The sequence below is a fragment of the Symphalangus syndactylus genome, chromosome 14 (assembly GCF_028878055.3).
Source record: "Symphalangus syndactylus isolate Jambi chromosome 14, NHGRI_mSymSyn1-v2.1_pri, whole genome shotgun sequence".
Taxonomy (NCBI): domain Eukaryota; kingdom Metazoa; phylum Chordata; class Mammalia; order Primates; family Hylobatidae; genus Symphalangus; species Symphalangus syndactylus.
In genome coordinates, this window is record NC_072436.2 from 12261011 (window position 1) to 12282805 (window position 21795).

At 55.9% G+C, this 21795-nt stretch overlaps 1 pseudogene; it reads right to left on the reverse strand.

The window, feature by feature from the left end:
* Positions 1-17391: 17391 nt before the first annotated feature.
* Positions 17392-18008, reverse strand: LOC129462385 (uncharacterized; annotated as a pseudogene).
* Between the last annotated feature and the right edge of the window lie 3787 nt (positions 18009-21795).

The window sequence follows — 21795 nt, forward strand, 5'->3', positions numbered from 1 at the left end:
TCAGGGGGCAGCTGGGTGACAATGCAGGACACACACAACCACCTGGTAGGCCTGTAGAAATGCAGGTTCTCCTCGGCAGGCCCTGAGAATCTGCATTTCTTTTATTTATTTTTTATTTTTGAGATGGAGTCTCGCTCTTGTTGCGCAGGCTGGAGTGCAGTGGGACGATCTCGGCTCACTGCAACCTCTGCCTCCCGGGTTCAAGTGATTCTCCTGCCTCAGCCTCCTGAGAAGCTGGGATTATGGGTGCCCACCACCACGCCCGGATAATTTTTATATTTTTAGTAGAGATGGGGTTTCATCATGTTGGCCAGGCTGGTCTCGAACTGCTGACCTCGTGATCTGCCTGCCTCGGCCTCTCAAAATGCTAGGATTGCAGGCATGAGCCACTGCGCCTGGCCGGAATCTGCATTTCTAACTTTCAGATAACAGCGGCACGCACGCAGACAGCATGCCTATCCTGTGGCAGGTGTTCATTAAACCCATTTATGTCGAAGGTTGCAATTTTTTGAATTTTTGCCATCAGACCTTGGCGATGACCTTGAGCAGTAGGACATAAATACCTCCCAGATGCTTAGCGTTCCAATAATGGTACACTAGGCATAAATGGGTTTTAAGCGCCAGGGGAGCCACTTCCCCTGCGTCCCAGACCATCATGGACAGAGCTCTGCTACCGCCTCCACGACCCCCGGCCTGCACGCCGGTCTTCGCCGTAGTAGTCGTCCCCCGCGACCGCCTCGGCCATGACGCGCCTCATGGCCGGCCTGGGCCTGGTCACCTTGTCGCTGCGCAGGCCCACCACGTGGGCTGCGACCCCCGCGCCCGAAGCGCCCCATGTACCGGGGCCGCTGCTCGGGCCAGTCTGCGGAGCATGGCGCGGGCAGCGCCGGCTCCCCACCCCGGCGGGAGCTGCTGACTCCTCTACTCCCCAGCGAGGGCAGCGGGAGCGGCGAGGTCGGTACGGCCAGAATTCCTAGAGCTGGGAAGCAGCCGCCCTGGGCCGGGGGTCCGGGGAGCGGGCCCCATGGCACGCTGGGAGTTGTAGTTCGCGCTCCCTCGAGGCGGGCATGCGCGAGCCTCTGCGAACGGGCCCCGTGGCACGCTGGGAGTTGTAGTACACGCTGCGTCGCGGCGGAGAACCTGCGAGCCCGTGATGCTGGAGCAGAAGATTCTGCTCATTGAAGGAGAAACCGAGGCCGAGCGAGTGTGTGTGTGTGAGAGAGAGACAGAGTCTCGCTTTGTCGCTCAGGCTGGAGTGCAGTGACGCGATCTTGACTGACTGCAACCTCCGCCTCACGGGTACAAGCAATTCTCCTGTCTCAGCCTCCCGAGTAGCTGGGATTACAGGCGCGCACCACCACTCCCAGCTAATTTTTTTTTTTTTTTTTTGTATTTTTAGTAGAGACGAGGTTTCACCATGTTGGCCAGGCTGGTCTCGAACTCTTGACCTCAGGTGATCCACCCGCCTTGGCCTCCCAAAGTGCTGGGATTACAGGCGTGAGCCACTGCGCCCAGCCCTGGGCAAGCTTTTATAACGCAGACGCTCATGTGGCACTTGCCATGTGCCAGGCTCTGCCCCAGGCCTTTTGCAAATGTTAGCTCAGTTAAACCTCCCGACGACTCTAGGAGACAAGCGCTATTGCTATCCCTGTCTTGCAGATGGGGAAGGGGAGACGCGGAGCTAACGGACAGCCGGAGGCCACTTGGGTAGGAATTGGTCGGGGCGGGGTGCGGCTGTCTCCAGAGGGCAGCCCTAAATCACCGTTAAAGCCCCTAAAACGCAGCTTCCCTCGTTTACCGTCTTCAGTATTGATTTGTTGAGCAAGTTCCGTGTGCCAGGCAGTGTCCAGGTGCCAGGCAGGGGGACAGGGCGATGTCTCCACCCGGGTCCCAGTCTAAGGGGTGACTGCTGAAAGGATGCGTGGGGAACCCCTCCTCCATAGGCCCCTGCCCCTGGGCGGACTGCCTCCATGGGGGCAGGGTGGTGCTGAAGTTCAAGCCAGCTGTGTGGCCTTGGACAAGCCATGTAGCCTCTTTGTGCCTCAGTTTTCTCAACTGCAGATTGGGCTGTTGTGAGCATTCAGTGACCGGATATGTGTTTGGTGCTGACCCCAGTGCCTGACTTGCTGTAAGCTCAGGGTGGTCACCCCACTGTGGCTATTTTTTAATTTTTTAAGACAGGGTCTCACTCTATCCCCCAAGCTGGAGTGCAGTGGTGTGATTACGGCTCAGTGCAGTCTTGACTTCCTCGGCTTGGATGAGCCTCCCACCTCAGCCTCCCAAATAGTTGGGACTCCAGGCAAGTGCTACTATGCCCAGCTAATTTTTCTGTATTTTTTGTAGAGACGAGGTCTTGCTGCGTTGCTCAGGCTGGTCTCAAGCTCCTGAGCCCAAGTGATTCTCCCTCAGCCCCACAAAGTGCTGGCATTACAGGCGTGAGCCACCACGACCTGCCCAGCTGTGGCTGTTGTTATCATTGTCGTTACTGATCCCAGCTTGGAACCCTGAGGGCCCGGGGGCTTTGGGGTGAACTCTGACTCAGTCCAGACTGTGGGGTGCCCTTCCCCCACACAGGGAGCACAGGCATCCATTGCCACTCAGTGGCTCCTCTTCCTCTTTCTGCCCCCATAGGAGAAAGTAGATCCAGGAGGGGCCATAGCTGCTGGGCCAAGCGTCTGGTGAGGGTGGCCCTTGGTGAGGGGGACACCCATCCTAGATGAGTCATGGCCAGGCCTCCACCACAGGCCAGCTCCAGGTCAGGCCTGGGAACTTAGGGCGAGCGGAGGTGGCCTGCCCTCCAGAGCTCAGGTCCCAGGGGTGGGGGACAAGATGCTGGCCGTGAGAGGATGGCAGCGAGGGAGCAGCTCAAACAGGCCCAGTCCAGGCAGCAGGGCAGGCTTTCTGGAGGAAGCAGTGATTAGGCTGAGCTTCGAAGATGGAGCCGACTTTGGACAGAGGGAATAGCAGGGGTGAAGGCTCCGGGTAGAGAGGAGCTGCTGCATTTGTGGCCCCGAGGGCCAGTGTGGCTGGGAAGTGAGCAGGGGTGGGGATGGAGCCCAAAAGCTACATCCGGGGCCTGGTGACCTCTCAGGGGCTCTCCATCTCTCTTCCTTCAGCTTGGTGGGAATCTTAAGTACCCGCAGGGTCTGTGGTCCCAAGGACACCCATCTGAAGGACAGGCTTGCTGCCTTCCCCTCCCCAGAGCCCTTCTGGGCCTGACCCACAATCTGCACCAAATTCCTGCCTTTAAAAAACAAGCCCCTTATCTCATTGTCTGGCTCCAGACCTTCTGCTGGGAAGTAGGGGGTGGGGAACGGAGGCCTCTGTGGGAAGGAAGGGAGGTGGATGGTCTGGCGGGGCAGGGATTGGGGGCAGGGATAGCAGCTCTCAGGGGAGAAAGGGTACAAAGAGATGGATCCCCGGCCCCTCGAGCTATGGCAGAATCACAGAATGGCCTCCTGTTTGCCGAGCTTCGCAGTCTGCAAAGCCTGCCCTCTGCAGCTTCCCTGCCAATGGTCCCAGCAGCCTTGCAGTGGGAGGATGGGCAGGGAGGCTGGGGTCACAGAGGCCCGAGGACCCTGCCCGAGAGGCACAGCTGGTCACCCAACAGGGCCTTTCTCCCTTTCTCCCAAATCAGAGCTGACTCCCCAGATAGGTGGCCGCTCCCTGGGGGAACCTGGGGCAGAATAGTTTCCTTCTTCCAGGTCCTCCTGTCTAGTCCCCAGGTCACCTGGGCCAGCCCTGCCTTGTCCCAGTGGGGTCTGACAGTGTGGAGGAGCAGGAAGGGTGGGCTCTCACAGGGAAAGGTGCAGTGAGGCCTGTGGTGGGTGGACCCCCTGACCGCGGCTTGGCTTCTGGGGGGTTGTCTAGGCTCCTACATGTGTGTGCATGTGTGTGTACATGTGTGTGTCCGTGTGTGTGCGTGTGTGTGCACATGTGTGTGTGCACATGCATGTGTGTGCATATGTGACCCTGGCTGCAACTGAGATCTGAGTTGTCTTGCTGGTAAGCTGGGGACAGGCCACAGTTCCCAGGCTGGGATGAGAAACCCAAGGCCCTCTGGGGAGCCAACTCTACTTGCCCCCACCCCTGTCACAGCACTGACCCTCTTCCCTCCCCCTCTCTGCAGTTCTTCTTGACATTCTCACCAGAAGGGTCACCATCACTGGAGGTCCTGGGGTCATCTCCTGCCCTAATGCAGTCTGGCCCCGCCCCCACATGCCAACTGCTCCCTTCTCTCCTGAGCCCCTGCCCCCCAGGACTGACCCCTGCAGCCCAGCCCTCCCCAAACTTCTGAGTTCCTCTGTCCGTGGGTGCAGTGGGGCCCCTCGGCGGGGCTTCCTCCCTGGCCTCTGTGGGATCCAGCCCTTCTGCCTCCCAGACGCCTCCCCGCCCCACACTCTGGCTTGCAACACTTCTGTTCCCGAATGCACTGGCCTCTCTTTCACCCCGAGACCTCTGCACCTGCATTCTGTCTGGAAAACCCCCAACCATCGGCACGCATCCCTGGTCACCGCCTTCTCAGTCTTCAGATCTTAGCTGAGACACCTCATTCTCCATGAAGCCCTCCTGGCCCAGCCCAGTGGGGGATGGAGGTAGCCCTCCTCCTGTGGTGCCTGTAGCACCTTTTCTTCCCACTGCCCACGGGTCACAGCTGCCTGTTTACTCCTCTGACTTCTCCGTGTGGCTGATGCTCGGCGCCCGCAGGGCCCAGACACCCTCATCCTTTGGTGTGTCCTGCATGCCTAGCCCAGTGCTGGGGCCACAGGACTCAGTAAACACCAGCCAGGTGACTGACACTGGAGGGACATGTGGTTCGCCATCCCCTGCCCCTGGGACCCCCAGGCAGCATGGGTGCATCGTGTGAGACCCCTGTGCAGAAGGACATGGTGAGGATTCCAGGAGAATAGGGGCTGGCCTGGCCTCAGCCTTTCAGAGTCAGGTCTGGGGGTCCTGAAGACAGCCCCCTCCCTGGCCTTCTTGAGAGATTTGCAGCTCCCCTGAGCAGTGGGAGGCCACTGGGCCGGCTGGAGGGGGGCTTGCGACATATGCCCCAGGTGGGCTGCTTTTCACGGCACCCCTGGCTCCCTGGCACCCGCCCAGGCACAGGCGCTGGGGTGTGGGCACACACTCACATGCTGAGTTCAGTGTGCGGATTCCTGTAACGCTGGGCTGCTGGCAGGAAGTGCGCGCCGGGGAGGCTGCTGCTGGGAACCCGGGGCTGGCCCCGCTGAGATAAAGGGAGGCAGCAGATCGCAGCTGGAGATAGCGGCCCTGGGTCCTGGTAAACAGGTGGTGGGGGGGGGGTAGGGGGGAAATGTCCTTTCCATCCCATCCTCTTGGCCCTGAGCCTGCAGGATCTATAGCGCCCTGGCCTAGGCCCAGCCCCGATAGCTTGGGATCCAGAGGGGAGCTGTTGGCACTGCCATCATCATTCCCAGTCTGGGGGGCTGGGTGGCAAAGGACAGGGCGCTGGGCCTGGGGACCTGGCTGGGCCCATGGTGGGCATGCACTTGGCCCACGTGGGGGCGGGTGTCAAGGTCATGTGTGCTGTTGGGAGGTTGGGAAGGGGAAGGGAGGGAGCTCCTCCAAGCCCCTGCACTTCCCCAACTGGGACCCCCCAGTGGGAAAGATGTCCCTCTCCAGGTTTGCCTTCAGCACCATCTCTGGAAATCCAGAGTGAGGTGCCATGAGGGTGTGAGACCGGGAGAGAATGGGGGGTGGAGTGAGGGGGGTGTGGGGGCTCTTCCCCAGCCAGGTGCAGAGCAGGGGGGCTACAGAGCTGGGGAGACCCTGTGCATGACCCCAGCGGGCAGCCACAGGACGTTCACCTGCACTCCATCAGCTCACCGTGGGCTAGCGGGAGCTCAGCATGGCCCATCCCCAGTGCCCAACACAATGGGCGCTCAAACACACCTGCTTGTTTAAAAAATTAAGAAATTTACCACTCATACAGAAATGCTCATGAAGCATATTTGTACAGTGTTACGAATAAATACATATAAAATAAACTCCCGTGCCATAGCCACTCAGATCAAGAAATAGTCCATGGCTGGGTGTGGTGGCTCACGCCTGTAATCCCAGCACTTTGGGAAGGCGGGTGGATCACCTGAGGTCAGGAGTTTGAGACCAGCCTGGCCAACATGGAGAAACCCCGTCTCTACCAATAATACAAAAAATTACCCAGGCGTGGTGGTGGGCGCTTGGAATCCCAGCTACTCGGGAGGCTGAGGCAGGAGAATCACTTGAACTTGGGAGGCAGAGGTTGCAGTGAGCCGAGATCTTGCCATTGCACTCCAGCCTGGGCGACAGAGCAAGACTCTGTCTCACACACACACACACACACACACACACACACACACACACACACACACAAAAGAAATAGACCATGGCCAGGATTCCAGAAGCTTCCTTCCTATTTACCACCCTCCCTCTGCAGAAGTTACTGCTGCCCTGACATTTTTCTTTCTTTATATATATATATATTTGAGACGGAGTCTAGCTATGTTGCTGGTTTTGAACTCCTGGACTCAAGCAGTCCTCCCACCTCTGCCTCCCAAATCTCTGGGATCACAGACGTGAGCCACCAGGCCTGGCCGGGCCTCACTTTTATGGCCAGGACTTGCTTTTCTTTATGATTTTGCCACCATGGATGTATCCCTTAATAGCAGTTGAGTGTTGAGTGTGGCCTGTGTGTGAACTTTACAGAACTCGAATCAGGGTGTCTCCTTTTATGTCTGGCTTCATTAGGCCGTTTGCAAGAGTCACCGGTGCTGTGACTGTCGTTTATTCTCTGCTACCAGGTACTTTTCCACTGGGTCCCTAGAGCATAGTTTATTTCTCCATTCTACCTGTTTAGGGACGTTTGGGGTTTTGTTTCCAGACTGGCCATGTACGGTGGTGCTGGTGGGCATTCTTATTCCTGTCTGCTGGGGCACAGGTGCCTGCTTCGGGAGGGCGGACACCTGGCGGTGGGGCTGCTGATTCTGGGGTCTCTCATCTGCAGCTATACTAGGTGGGCCAAATCCTTTCCCGAAGTGCTGGAAATGCCCTCCTCCCCGACTTTCCCACACTTGTCCATTTCAGTAACACTAGTGTTATCAGACTTCTTCATCTTAGCCGTCCTTCTGACATGTGATATCTCCTGGCAATTTTAATCTGATCTTTTTTTTTTTTTTTCTTTGATGGAATCTTGCTCTGTCACCCAGGCTGGAGTGCAGTGATGCAATCTTGGCTCACCGCAACCTCTGTCTCCCGGGTTCAAGCGATTCTCCTGCCTCAGCCTCCCGAGTAGCTGGGATTACAGGCACCCGCCACCATGCCTGGTTAATTTTTGTATTTTTAGTAGAGATGGGGGTTTCACCATGTTAGCCAGGCTGGTCTCGAACTCTTGACCTCAGGTGATCTGCCTGCCTCAGCCTTCCAAAGTGGTGGGATTACAGACATGAGCCACTGTGCCCGACCTCTTTTTTTTTTTTTTTTTTTTTTTTTGAAGAAATTGAGTCTTGCTCTATCACCCAGGCTGCAGTGCAGTGGTGCAATCATAGCTCATTGCAGCCTGAATTCCTGGGCTCAAGCAATCCGCCCCCTCAGCCTCCCAAGGTGCTGGGATTATAGGCATGAGCCACCGCACCGGGACCTGCTCTTTCTCTTAACTGCTAAAGGAGAGCACCTTTTCTTATGTTTTAGCCGTTTGAATTCCTCATTGTGAGCAGCCTGTTCTGGTCTTTTCTCATTGACTGGTCAGGCTGGTTTGTATGTGCAAGCATACTGATCCTTGTGGGTTCTGTGTGTTGCAAAGATTTCACCCCAGGGCCGGGCGCGGTGGCTCATGCCTTCAATCCCAGCACTTTGAGAGGTCAAGGTGGGCGGATCACAAGGTCAGCAGTTCGAGACCAGTCTGGTCAACATGGCGAAACCCTGTCTCTACTCAAAATACAGAAATTAGCCGGGTGTGTTGGCCCATGCCTGTAATCCTAGCTACTGGGGAGGCTGAGACAGGAGAATCACTGGAACCCAGGAGGTGGAGGCTGCAGTGAGCTGAAATCGAGCTACTGTACTCCAGCCTGGGTGACAGAGCGAGACTCTGTCTAAAAAAAAAAAAATTCCCCCGTGCTGTGGTTTGTCTTTTTTTGTTGTTGTTGTTTGAGACAGGGTCTGACTCTTTTGCTCAGGTTGGAGTGCAGTGGTATGATCATAGCTCACTGTAGCCTCAACCTCCTGGGCTCAAGCAGTCCTCTGGCCTCAGCCTCCAGAGTAGCAGGGACATACCACCATGCCTGACTATTTTACTTTATTTCATTTTATTTGCAGACATGAGGTCTTGCTATGTTGCCCAGGCTGGTCTCAAACTCTTGTCCTCAAGCAGTCCTCCCAACTCGGCCTCCCAAAGTGCTGGGATTACAGGCATGAGCCACTGCAGCTGGCTGGCTTTTCTTTTTCTTTTCTCTTCTTTCTTTTTCTTTTTTTTTTTTCTTTTTGAGATGGAGTCATGCTCTGTCGCCCAGGCTGGAGTACAGTGGTGCGATCTCAGCTCACTGCAACCTCCACCTCCTGGGTTCAAGCGATTCTCTGCCTCAGCCTCCCCAGTAGCTGAGATTACAGGCACCGACCACCATACACAGCTAAGTTTTGTCTTTAATAGAGAGGGGGTTTCACCATATTGGCCAGGCTGGTCTTGAACTCCTGATCTCAAGTAATCCACCCGCCTTGGCCTCTCAAAGTGCTGGGATTACAGGCGTGAGCCACTGCACCCAGCCCCCCTTCTGTCTTTAGATACGGTTGCAAGCTGTGGTGTGTGTGGACAGGGGAATGGGGACTTGGGGATTGGGCTGGGGGGACCCTTGGGAACCCCTCTACTGCCTTCCAGGTGTCCCCAGCTTGGGCTGAGACCAGGGCACCCCCTTGTGCCTTCTGCCCCCACCTGCTCCCTCCTGGGCCCACCAGCCTGCGGCCGCACTGGCTGCTGACAGCTGGGACGCGTGCTGGGGTCTGGCGTTATTTACTGAGGCAGCTTCCTCCTCCTTCCAGGAACTTCTCCTCTAACTTGGGGCGGCAGCGAGGCCTCTAATCTTTCGGATCTCGTTTACCGGCATTGGCCTCTCACTTCCTGTTACTAGGCCTGGACTGAGGCACAGGGTCAGCTCCGTGCACTACGCCTTGCCTGTTCCCGGGGCCTCTGTTCTGACCCCTCGGCAGGGAGGACAGAGGGTCAGATGCCGGGCCTCAGGCACGGTGGCCATCTGGGGTAGGGCCAGCTCCACAGAGGCAGGGGCCCCAAGGCTAAGCCGGCTGTAGGCTCTGCTCCCTGGAGTCCAGGGTCCAGCACGGGGACCAGGTTACTCCTTCATCCCTCCTGGCTTGGCAGAGCGTCATGGAAGGTGGCCTTCCCCAGACTCCCCCACATCCCCTCCTCCCACTTCTGCAGCCACCAGGGCCATGGCCCTTGTGGGAAAAAGGACAGGGAAGGCTCAGGAGTTTGGGCACAAACAAGATCCCTAGAGACCATGGGGTCTGCTGCACTGGAGATGTGGAATCCCAGGGCTTGCCCACCTCCTCCACCCTGGGTGGGTTCCCCAACTACCCAGGGGAGTGCTGGCATCTCGGGGCCACCAGGGCACGGGCAAGAGTGGCTGCCCAGCCCCCGCTGAGGGACTGAAGCCAGGGCCAGGCAGATCCTGCCTTGTAGAGCAGTATCTGCAGTAGGGGCTTTGTGTGCCGAACACCTGCTGTGCGCCCTGCCGTCAGTCACTTATCCCAGAGATGGGATTCAAACCCAGGTTGCGCAGCGCAGCAAAACAGCATTCTCCTTCTGCATCCATGAAGGAAGCTTTGTCTTCTAAAAGCCCTAGCCCTTCTGTTACCTTGTCCTCAGCCAGCCTGCTTCTGTCCCTGTGCCATAAGCCAGATGAATTTCTCTCCCAGGGTGGCCTGCGGAGGATGAGAGATGGCCCTTGTTAGAGGCATCCTGGGCACCCCAGGCATGGCTCCCCAGCTGATGATAGAACAGCTGAGACAGACCGGGCATGGTGGCTAAACCTGTGATTCCAGCACTTTGGGAGGCCGAGGCGGGCAGATCACTTGAGGTCAGGAGTTCGAGACCAGCCTGGCCAACATGGTGAAACCCTGTCTCTACTAAAAATACAAAAATTAGCTAGGTGTAGTGGCAAATACCTGTAATCTCTGCTACTCAGATGGCTGAGGTAGGAGAATCGCTTGAACCCGGAAGGTGGAGTTTGCAGCAGTGAGCTGATTCTAGCCTGGATGACAGAGTGAGAATCCGTCTCAAAAAAAAAAAAAGAAAGAAAGAAAAGAAAAGAACAGCTGAAAAGTATGGTCTTCACAGTGGCAGAGTTTGCGGGGGTCTTTGGGAAGAAGGAAGGTTGGAACTTGAGGCTGGGGGATGGATCAGAGGGGAGGGGGTCCATCCTAGCTGGGGAGGGGAGGGCTGTCCTGCTGACATTGGCCTCTAGAATGGGATATACAGGATGACCCCCTGGGGCAGGGAAGAGAATGTTATACTTAGCATTTAAATCTCATTCTTTTTAAATGCCTATCTTTCGTGAATGTTTTATAATGCAAGTAATGTATTTATACGGTCATGGAAACTTGTAATCTAAAAATAACTATGCATATATCATTTTTATTGGTAAGGGTATATGATCAAAATAGTGTGAAGGTTTGAAGGTCACTTTCTCCTAGGTCTTATTATTTCTTTAATTACTTTTTATTTATTTATTTTTTTTTTAGAGATGGAGTCTTGCTTTGTAACCCAAGCTAAAGCTCACTGCATCGTCGAACTCCTGGTCTCAAGAGATCCTCCTGCCTCAGCCTCTAGGGTAGCTGGGACTGTAGGCGTGTGCCACCGCATCTGGCTCTAGGTCTTATAATTTCTGTCCTTGGCCACCCACCTGCTGATTCCAAGGTCTAGGATGGCAGGATGAAGGAAGGTCCCACATTTGGGGACCTGCAGGACAGGCTGCAGCAGAAAGGCCTAGTTTAATGAGTAGCGTAGGCGGGCCTGAAGAGCAAGAGGTGATGTAGGCACACATGGGACTTGGGCCTCTCTCTGGTGAGTGCTTTGCCCCCACTGGAAGCAGAGACAAGACCATGGCTGGGCCCTCTGTTTTGTTTTGTTTTGTTTTCTGAGACAGAGTTTTGCTCTTGTTGCCCAGGCTGGAGTGTGATGGCCCGATCTTGGCTCACTGCAGCCTCCGCCTCCTGGGTTGAAGTGATTCTCCTGCCTCAGCCTCTCGAGTAGCTGGAATTACAGCCACACACCACCACGCCTGGCTAGCTTTGTATTTTCAGTAGAGACAGGGTGGCCGGGCGCGGTGGCTCACGCCTGTAATCCCATCACTTTGGGAGGCCGAGGTGGGTGGATCACGAGGTCAGGAGATCGAGACCATCCTGGCTAACACAGTGAAACCCCGTCTCTAATAAAAATACAAAAAAATTAGCCAGGCGTGGTGGTGGGCGCACCTGTAATCCCAGCTACTCGGGAGGCTGAGGCAGGAGAATGGCGTGAACCCGGGAGGTGGAGCTTGCAGTGAGCCAAGATTGCGCCACTGCACTCCAGCCTGGGCGACAGAGCGAGACTCCGTCTCAAAAAAAAAAAAAAAAAAGAAAAGAAAAAAAAAAAAGAAAGAGACAGGGTTTCTCCATATTGGCCAGGCTAGTCTCAAACTCCTGAGCTCAGGTGATCTGCCCACCTCAGCCTCCCAAAATGCTGGGATTACAGGCGTGAGCCACTGCTCCCAGCCATGGGCCCTCTGATTAGGAACCCAAGAGCCCCTTCCTGGGAACGAAAGGACAACTGGCACCGGCTGAGGCACGCCCACTTGCCGAGCTGCCCTGGGATCCCTGGGCAGAGCGTCATCGCTGGAGAACCTAATTCCACAACAAATATTTGTCACACTCCTGCCAGGGCCCTGGGCAGGAGCAGAGGCGGTGTGTGCTGCCATGCATTCCTGGTCTGGTGGGTGATTGACACGTACAAGACGTCAGCAGTCCTGAGAGTCAGGAGTCAGGTGCCTTCCTGGACCCCTTGGTGGGCGGAGGTGAGTTGCCATCAAGGAGGGAAGATTCAGGAAGATAACTCCAAGGTTCTCAATCCATCTACCAGTCAGTGGATGACAAACATAATCCGTGGGCACTGATGTGGTTTGCCAGCCCATGCTGGGTGCTGGGGTCAGTGTTCTTCGTCTCCTGCCAAGGGGAGAGGACCTCGAATGGGGGGCTGGGACCCAGATCCCCTTTGGCTGGGGAGGAAGCAGATTAGGGAGGAAGGGATCCTTGCTGGTGAGCAGTAAAGCCAGGGTTGGAATGTGCGCCGCTAAGGTCTCTGCCTTCCTTTAGGACCCACCCTGGCTGTGTGAACCCCAGGTGTGTGTGGAGTCAGCTGGCGGCAGTGCTGGCAGGGCCTCCAGGCACTGTCCAACCTCCTCCTCTTCTGCACTTGGAAGAATTCCAGCTGGTTTTCAGCCTCTCTCTTCCTCCAGGAAGCCTTGCATGATAGCCCTACCCCTCTGCCAAGACACACACCCTCTTCCCCCTTTTTCCTTGGCACCTGGCTTATCTCACAGTTGCCTTTGTTGTCGGCCAGCGTCCCTCACTGGGTTTTAGGCTCATGGAGGGCAAGACCTGAGTCTTTCATTCTCAGGATCCCTAGCAGGGGGCTTAGGGCATAATGAGCATTCAGGAAATAACTGGCGAAACGTGGATGAGGAAACGGATAGCAGAGGGTGGAGAGGGGCTTGCTTCTGAAGGTGAGATGTGAACCGAGAGGGATGACCAGGCAGGGTGGGGGTGGTGGGGAGTTGTGGGGAGGCCAGTACAGAACATCTCCAGGGAGGGCATGGAGCATGGTGTGAGCAGGAGGCCTGTCTGACCTCCTGGGATGGCCCTGTGGGACAGAGGACCTTGAAAGCCAGGCAGAGGGATGGGATCAGATACTAACGTCCATGGGGAGCCCTGGCAGGTCCTTGAGCAGGGGCATGGCAGGGCAAGCCTTCCTTTAGCCCAGGGTGAGCCTGCGCCAACCCGTCCTGCAGAGGAGAAGGGCATGGAGGATAGCTACTCCCTCTGGGAGTTCTTCTAGCCCGGCTGCCCTCAGCCAGAGCTCAGGAATCACACTCCCCTGGAAACTGGAGTTTTGGGTTCAATTTTTATTCGATAAATGGCTTATTGGGAACCGACAGGGTGGCTAGAGCCTGCCTGGTGTTGGGGTTGGGGGACCCTGCCTGGGGGTTTGGGCTCTGTAGGTGTGTGAGGGCCCCTCCACGGTGGTGCTGGCGTTCCCCACCCCACTCTGGGCTCATTGCCCCTGCCAACCCCCCGCCCCCCCCACCGCCCACTCTGGAAGCCAGGTCCCGTGGTGCTGGGGGAGGCACTGGCTTGGGCAGGAGCCCCTGGCTGGTCCTCCCAGAGGAGAGAGTCTGTGGGGTGGGCCTCCACAGCCCTGCCGGGCCCCACACGGGCAGCTGTTCCCGGAATAGGGGTTTGAAACTTTTCTTTTGTTGGCGAATATGCATGTGGTCTTAATTATTTATATGCAGCACTTATCTACCCCAAATGTTTTATCGAGATTCGGCAGATCCGAGTGTGCAGGCAGCGGGTGCGGGGGCAGGGCAGGGATATTAGGGGAGCACTTGGAGGCCCCAGAAGTCGGAGTGTCCCCCAAATCAGCTGGACGACCCAGATGACGGAAAGACCCTGGTTAACGATGGTCAGGTTAACTCTTTCAGGCCCTGCCCAACGCTGCAAAATCGTACCTGGGTGTTTGGCCTGGACAGGCCTACCGCGCCTTTCTGGGGTCTGGCCTGTGCTGATGTCTCCTCTGCCCCACAGGACCCTAGGGGACGGGAGGGAAGGTAGGGAGCCACATCTCTCAGCAGCAACCCAGGACTTAAGAAGGGCCACTGCCCTTTTCTGGTGGGGGTGAAGGAGGAGGAAGCAGCGTGACCTTGGAATCCGTCACCTATTAACTTCCCGCATATCACCTGATCTCATTCCGTGTCCACCACCCCTTGGAAGTGGGCTTATCGGGCCCATTTTTAGAGGAGGAAACCAGAGTGAGAGGAGTCACAGATCTGAGGACCTCCAGCAGAGCAGGGAGGTGCCCAGGTGGGGGGCGGGTGGGTGGTGTTTCTTTTGGGGCAGCATCCCAAGAGAAAGGAACAAAAGCAGGGGGCGTGGCTCCCCTCACCCCCCGCCCCCCGGCCGCCGTCCCCCCTCACTCCCCGGCAACCATCCCTGCTTGGCCAGGGCCTTTTGGGCAGTGCCGCTGGAGATTCCTTTGGAAGTGCCTTCGGGCCACACACACATCCTCCGGGGCCCTCCCAGCCCCTCACTCTGCACCTCCCCGGTTTGCAGGAGGGCTCCAAGGCCAGCCCGGAGCCCTGCAGGACCCGGGAGGAACCTGAGCCTGGAGAGTCTAGGAGCCAGCCGTGTCTGCTCTCCAGTGCCCCGCGTTCCCTTGGCCTGATCCCCGATCCCGTGCACCCTGCACCCAGTAGGCCCTCCGGGGCCGGGGCTGAATCAGCTGCGGGGGCTTCAGCAAGGCATTGCAGAGGGTCCCTATGGGAGGTTTAGCCCAGGGCACTCGCAGTGTTGTGGGACGCTGGGCAGGGCTGATCCCAGCCACTAAGGAGTCTTCCCGCACAGAGAGCAGGCAGGGGGGCATTGGGATTTGGAGGGGCACCCGGGAGCCTCCTGTCCCTTCCGGGCCGCCTCCCCTTACCCTGATTTCCCTTGCGGGGAGGGCTGTGCAGGTTTGTGGTGGGGTGGGGAGGACTTCCTAGAATTTGCCGCTGTGACTGGAATCTTCCCTATTGGGACGGGGTTGGGGTGAGCTCTTGCACACCCCGCCCTCCCCATGCCGCCGGCATCCTGGGCTCCCTCTGTTGGGTTGGGTTGGGGTGGGGGAGCTTCATTTATGGCATCCCTGAATTCACCCCAGGCTTTGAAGTCAGGCTCGCTCCACAGGAAAAGCTCTTCTAAGAGGGAGATTGCCTGGAGCTCCTGGGCCTCCGCCTGGTAATTGGCGCTTCGATTATCAGCTCCGGTGCAAGGGGCACTTCAGTGGGGGGCGGGGCGGCTGAGTCAGGGGCCCAGCCCAGGGGAGATGTTACAGGAGGGAGGACGGGAAGGGAGGCGGGGAGGTTGGTAATTCCAGACTGAGGAGGGTCTCCGTAGCTCTCTGAGTGGGTGAGGGCCCCTGGGAGGCAAGTGTGGGGTCTCCCAGGGCCTGCTGGGCCCCCTTGGGCCCCTGGAACAATGGGTTCCCACTAGCCAACCTGTTCCCACAGCCAGAAGTTGCCATGGTGACCCCCTCCCACCTTCAGCTACAGCTTTTCCAGTAAAACCACTGCAGAAATCCATACTTCCCGACAGGCACGCCCGGCCCCCCACCCCCCACTCTGCGCGGTCTTGGAGCCTCAGGGAGTTAACCCTGCGCATACCGGTGTCTGTTGTTTGGGGGAGACGGGAGTGAGAGCCGGCAATGTGGGTCCCGGGCTGGAGAGGAGAGGGTGGACAGGGGGCAAGACCAGCTGCCCTGTCCTTGAAGGCCCCAGCGAGTGACTTGAGCAACTCCAGGAAGTTGGAGCGGAGCAGTGAAGCTAGCTCTGACCTAGGGGCCCCCTTGGCACAGAGGAGGCCTAGCTGGGGCCCACAGCGCAGCTCCTCTTGGAACCTGAGGGCTGCTCCGGGGCTTCACCCCTTCTAGAGTGACCCCTGCCGCAGTCGCTGGGACACGAGACCCTTCCTGGCCTGGCTGCAGCTGCTATCCTGTTAGCTGATCCCCTCTTCCTCCTCTCCCCTCCCGGCACAAACCTTTTTCCTGGCGGCAGAGAGGGCTCAGCCCCAGGTCCCTATGGCCCTGCTGCAAGCACCTGGCGGCCCCCAAGGGCACTGCGTACCTGGAGCCCGGCTTTGCATCCACAGGTCTGCCCTAGGGGGCTGTTGAACTCCAGAAGTCGCTGCCTGCTCAGCGTCTCCGTGTCCTCCCCCTGAGAAGTGGGGATAATGATCTGGGCTGCTTCCAAGCTTGGGGAAGAGGATCCCCCTAGAAGGTTCTGTCCTGCTGCCTCTGCCAGGGGGAGGGGCCCCTGGGGACACCCGAGGCTGCAGGGGCTCAGGGGGCTCCGTGGCCCAGGCCCAGCCTCACTTCTGCAGCCAGAGCGAGCAAGGAGATGCTCTAATTGTTCTCTCTGTAGCCCAGGATGAATAATTGAGAGGTCTTTGAAGAGAATTAATTAGCCAGCTTATTGACTGTAAACGCTTTGCTGCAGATGATAAAGGGAGGATAGAAGCCTGCGTGGGGCCCGCTTGCCGGCTGGGGCCGCACCAGACATTTAATTCACACCCATGGCTGCTCAGCGGGACCAGGGGCTCAGCCTTTGCCTAGGACCTGCTCTCTCTCGCTCAGGAGGAAGTAGGGGAGCTGAGCCCCAACTTGGCACCCTGCTGTGGTTCCGTCCTGATGTCTGGTATGGGGGGGCAGCACCCCTTAGACTCAACTCTGCTCCCTCTATCTTCTAAGAGGCAAGATGGGGACCTCTCCAGGAGGGGGGGTGGGTGTGGTTCAGTCTTGGAAGCAGTTCCCTTGCAGGACAGACTCTGGTCCTGGGCTCCTTCAGTCTAGCCCACCTCACCGCCTGAGCCCCAGCCCCTTTTCGGGAACTAGGGAGCGACAGGAAAAGACGAAAGTGTTCTTGCCTGCAGGCTGCAGAGGGTCAGACATGTCGACGTCCCTGGTGAGGCTGAGGAGGGCCGGTTCTCATGGAATGGACAGGGCTGGGGCGCTAGGCAGGAAATGCTGGATCACTAGCCCCGGGTACCTGTCATTCATAATAGTAGTAAACATTCCTCCAGCAGGCCCTGTCCTAAGCACACTGCATGCACTAACTCCTGTAGACCCTGTGAAGACAGGGGGTGGGCTTGTTCCCCAGCTGGGTCTGCAGAGCCTCAGGGCAGAACCTGGCACAGATAAAGGTTTGTTGATTAAATGAATGAGTGAATGAAGGAAATGAATGTGAGGAAGCTGAATGGCAAAACTGGACTCACACATCGGGTTTGTTTGTTTGTTTGTTTTTTTGAGATAGAATCTCTCAGTTGCCCAGGCTGGAGTGCAGTGGCGCGATCTTGGCTCACTGCAACCTCCGCCTCCCGGGTTCAAGCGATTCTCCTGCTTTAGCCTCCCGAGTAGCTGGGATTACAGGCATGTGCCACCACACCTGGCTAATTTTTGTATTTTTAATAGAGATGGGATTTCACCATGTTGGCCAGGCTGGTCTTAAGCTCCTGACCTCAGGTGATCCACACACCTCGGTCTCCCAAAGTGCTGGGATTACAGGTGTGAGCCACCGTGCCCAGGCTCACACACCGTTTTTAACCTGGCTCGAGGACCCATGCTCTGATGCATCCTCCAGTCCCAGGCAACATCAACATGGAAGATGTGGGCAAGAGGCAAACAGCCATGGAGGGCTTGGGCCACGTGGAGGATGAGCAGGAGGTGGGGGCCCTGAGAGCGGCCCAGGGTTCAGCCCTGCCTCTGCAGCTGCTGGAGCACCAGTGAAGAGAGAGGGCAGGTGCCAGCAGGCATGGTGCAACTATGGGGGACACGCGCGGGGCAGGGGGTACCTGGGTGGAGCTGGTTGGAGACCATTGCTGTTGGTCCAGATAAGGCATGACAAGGCCTGGGCCAAGACCCCTGAAATGGGGCATGGAGAGTCTGTGACAGCTCTGAGATATGTGGAGGGGAAGGGGAATGGGACCTGGTGACTTGTGGACCTGCGGAATGGGGGACAGGAGCTGAGATGACTCCAGCTATCTCCCGACATGAGCATGTGTATCCGCAAATGAGGCGGAGGTCAGGAGGCACAGGGAGCTTGCTCTTGCACCGGTGGCCTAGGACGCCCTGGGCTGTCATCCTTCCACTCACCCCTGACCTGCTCCTGCTTGCTGAGGGAGGCTGCCTTACAGGGGCCTATCAGTGGCTCCCTCATCTGCTGTCTCTGTGGAGCCCACAGTGGGAGGCACCTGCAGAACATGGGGGTGGGGGACAGTGCAGTTGGGGGTGTGGGTGTTCCTTCCTCTATCTGCCTCCCTCACAGTGTTGTAACTGAGCGAGTTGTAGAGAAACACCACTCTCTGAGACGAATTCAGGAGTCCTTTATTAGCCAGTGACTGAGAGACCGCTAGTGCTCACAGTTCTTTCTGTCCCCAAAGAAGGGGCTAGATTTTCTTTTATACTTTGTTTTAGAAAGGGGCGGGGGGGGAGGGGAGTCTAGTTAAAACAATCTTACAGAAGCAAAGCAGGCAAAAAAGTTAAAAGGATAAATGATTACAGGAAAGCAAACAGTTTCAGGTGCAGGGGCTTTAAATCTATTTCAAGGTGATAGACGTGGGGCTTTGGGTGTTATCAACCGGACACAAACGCGGGGGCTCTGGGTGCTATCAACCGGGCGAATTCCTAGGAACTGCGGATATAACTTGCCACAGTATCTTATCAGTTAATTGCATCCCTGGATGCACTGGGAGTCTGCTTGCACAAGTTAAGTCCTTGAGGAAGGGGGTGGGTAAGGGGCTGTAAGTGAAGGAGCCAAGATGGAGTCTGTCTGGCTCTCTCAGCTAAGGGAGAGTCAATTCAGGTTAAAACAAGGTTGGGTATCAGAATAGCCCTCTCCATGCCTCTGTCCAGGGCTGGGATTGGTTGGCGTACTCTGCATGCCTTTCCCCAGCCCTCCAGCTGCCCTAGAGTTGGGCTGGGATAACCCTCCAGCCGCCCTGTGAGTTGCACTGGGATCAGGCAGGTGTACTCTGCATGCCTCGCCCCAGCCCCCGAGCCGTCCCGTGAGTTGGGGTTGTTTGCCTCGCTGGTTTTCTGTTCTCAGCTGACTTTGTTGGGACGTCAACAACTCCCTATGTCAGAGGTAAGTCTCCGCCTGCATCTGCCAGACTCCACACTAGGCTGCAGACACCTGTGGCCTCATCTGAGTCCTCATCTCGGCCTCTGGGAACCGCTCCTTCCTACCCTTTGCCTGGAGACAGTGGAAGCCGAGGGGCATTTCTCCAAACTGCGTTCGCTTGGCTCCAGAAATCAGAACTGGAATGAGGAAGAGGAACCAGTCTCCCTCCAGGTGGCTGAAGCTAGGCACGTGGAACCTGGGAGCAGCGGGCAGCCACACTGGTGCCCTTCAGACAGCAGGAGGGGACTCTTGTCCGAAGCTCTGAATTCAAAACAGAGGGGACGTGGGGGAACCGCAGGAGGTAGGAGCAGGCCCCCCAACTCCTGCCGAGAGCTCACACCTGTCTACAGCCCCTCCTGCATTCCTGCCAGTGGTAGACATTTGCCCTTTTGGTTGCGTGGTGTCCAAATACCCTTTCTACGTTGGAGGTAGGGTCCTGGGGGTCCCTGCTCCCCTTCCCAGGCTCTGAAAACTGACTCCTGGGAATGTGACCAAAGTGATCACATTAAATGCTTCCACCTGAATGTTTAATCGTACAGATGAGATGCCAAATTCGAGAGTAATTTAGGGGCGGGTGTGGTGGCTCGCACCTGTAATCCCAGCATTTTGGGAGGCTGAAGCAGGTGGATCACTTGAGGCCAGGAGTTTGAGACAAGCCTGGCCAACATGGTGAAACCCTGTCTCTACTAAAAATGCAAAAATTAGTCATGTGTGGTGGTGCACATCTATAATCCCAGCTACTCAGGAGGCTGAGACAGGAGAATCGTTTGAACCTGGGAGGCAGAGGTTGCAGTGAGCCAAGATCACGTCACTGCACTCCAGCCTGGGTGACACAGCAAGATTCCATCTCAAAAAAAAATAAAAAATAAAAAAAGAGTAATTTAGGATTGTTCCCAAGGGTTGTGGCAGAGCCAGACAGCACTGTGTCACAGCACGCAGTGAGTATCCAGCCTCGATACCCTATGCGGGCCATTCTGTGCTAACGGTTACACCCACTGAATTCCTTTTCTGCCTAGGTTAACCAGAGTGCCACTATCAGTCACAATACTGACTAGTGGCTTCTCTTGGGTTTTATGAGAAACTCCCTGTGTCAGTTAGTGATTGCCATAATCAGGCTGTGTAACAAGCAGCCGCGCAATCGTGGTGGCATTCTACAATAAGCATTTGTTTTTTTTGCTCACATCTCTGTGGGTCTGTGGGCGTTCACCAGATCCAGGCTTGGATTAGCTGGCTGGCATCTGGGCTGTGAGTTGGGTCCAGGTTTGCTTCACATGTTTCTTATCAACCTCGGCCCAGCAAGCTACCTGAGGTGTGCTGCTTCCAGGCGACGTCAGCAGCGAAAGAGAGCAAGTTCATTGTGCAAGCACAGTTCGAGTCTACTCACTCCATATCCCCTGACATCCCACTGATCAAAGCAAGTCCCATAGCTATGCCCCAAGCCAAGGATGTGAATGCATAATTCTACTACAAGGGAGTGAAGAAGCAGGACTGATCATTCCATCCTCCCCTTGTTTTTAGTTTTTATTATGAAAAAAAATTTTTTTTTGAGACCGAGTCTTGTTCTGTCACCCAGGCTGGCTGAAGTGCAGTGGTGTGATCTCAGCTCACTGCAACCTCCACCTCTCGGGTTCAAGCAATTCTCTTGCTTCAGCCCCCACTAGTAGCTGGGACTACAGGCTTCTGCCACCACGCCCAGCTAATTTTTGTATTTTTAGTAGATACGGGGTTTTGCCATGTTGGCCAGGCTGGTCTCAAACTCCTGGACTCAGGTGATCTGCCCACTTCGGCCTCCTAAAGTGCTGGGATTACAGGCATGAGCCACTGCGCCTGGCCCATGAAAATATTTTTTTAAAATAGGCAGAAGGGGCCAGGCGCGGTGGCTCACGCCTGTAATCCCAGCACTTTGGGAGGCAGAGGCAGGTGGATCACGAGGTCAGGAGATAGAGACCATCCTGGCTAACACAGTGAAACCCCATCTCTACTAAAAATACAAAAAAAATTAGCTGGGCATGGTGGCGGGTGCCTGTAGTCCCAGCTACTCGAGAGGCTGAGGCGGGAGAATGGCGTGAACCCGGGAGGTGGAGCTTGCAGTGAGCCAAGATGGCGCCACTGCACTCCAGCCTGGGCGACAGAGCGAGACTCCATCTCAAAAAATAAAAATAAATAAAATTAAATAAAAATAGGCAGAAGGGTGTAATGAATCCTCATAGAACATCATTCAGATTCCACAATTATTATTATTTTCCCATATTTGTCTAACCTGTTTTTTTCCCTTGGTAAAGTGTATTTTTTAAACTTTTTTTTCCCATCTGTAAAATAAATAATTTATGTAAAGATATATGTATAAATATATACATACATAATAAAATTTACCATTTTAACCATTTTCAAGTGGACAGTTCAGTGGCATTAAGTAATTACCACTGTTGCGCAATCGCTCTCCAGCTCCCGAACATTCTAATCTTCCCAAACTGAAACTGTCGCCATTAATTAACACTAGCTCCCCATTCCCCTGGACCCCAGCCCCTGGCAACCAGCATTCTATTTTCTGTCTCTATAAATCTAACGATCTCACATGAGTGGAATCACACGGTATGTGTCTTTGTGTGACTGGCTGATTTCGCTTAGTGTGATGTTTTCAAGTTTCATCCATGTGATAGCATGGGTCAGAATTTCCTTCCTTTTTTAAGGCTGAATAATATTCCACCGCATGGATAGACCAGTCTGTTTATCCATTCATGCATCCACGGATACTAGCGTTGCTTCTATCTTTTGGCTATTGCAAATGAATAATGCTGCTATGAACACGGGTGAACATATATCT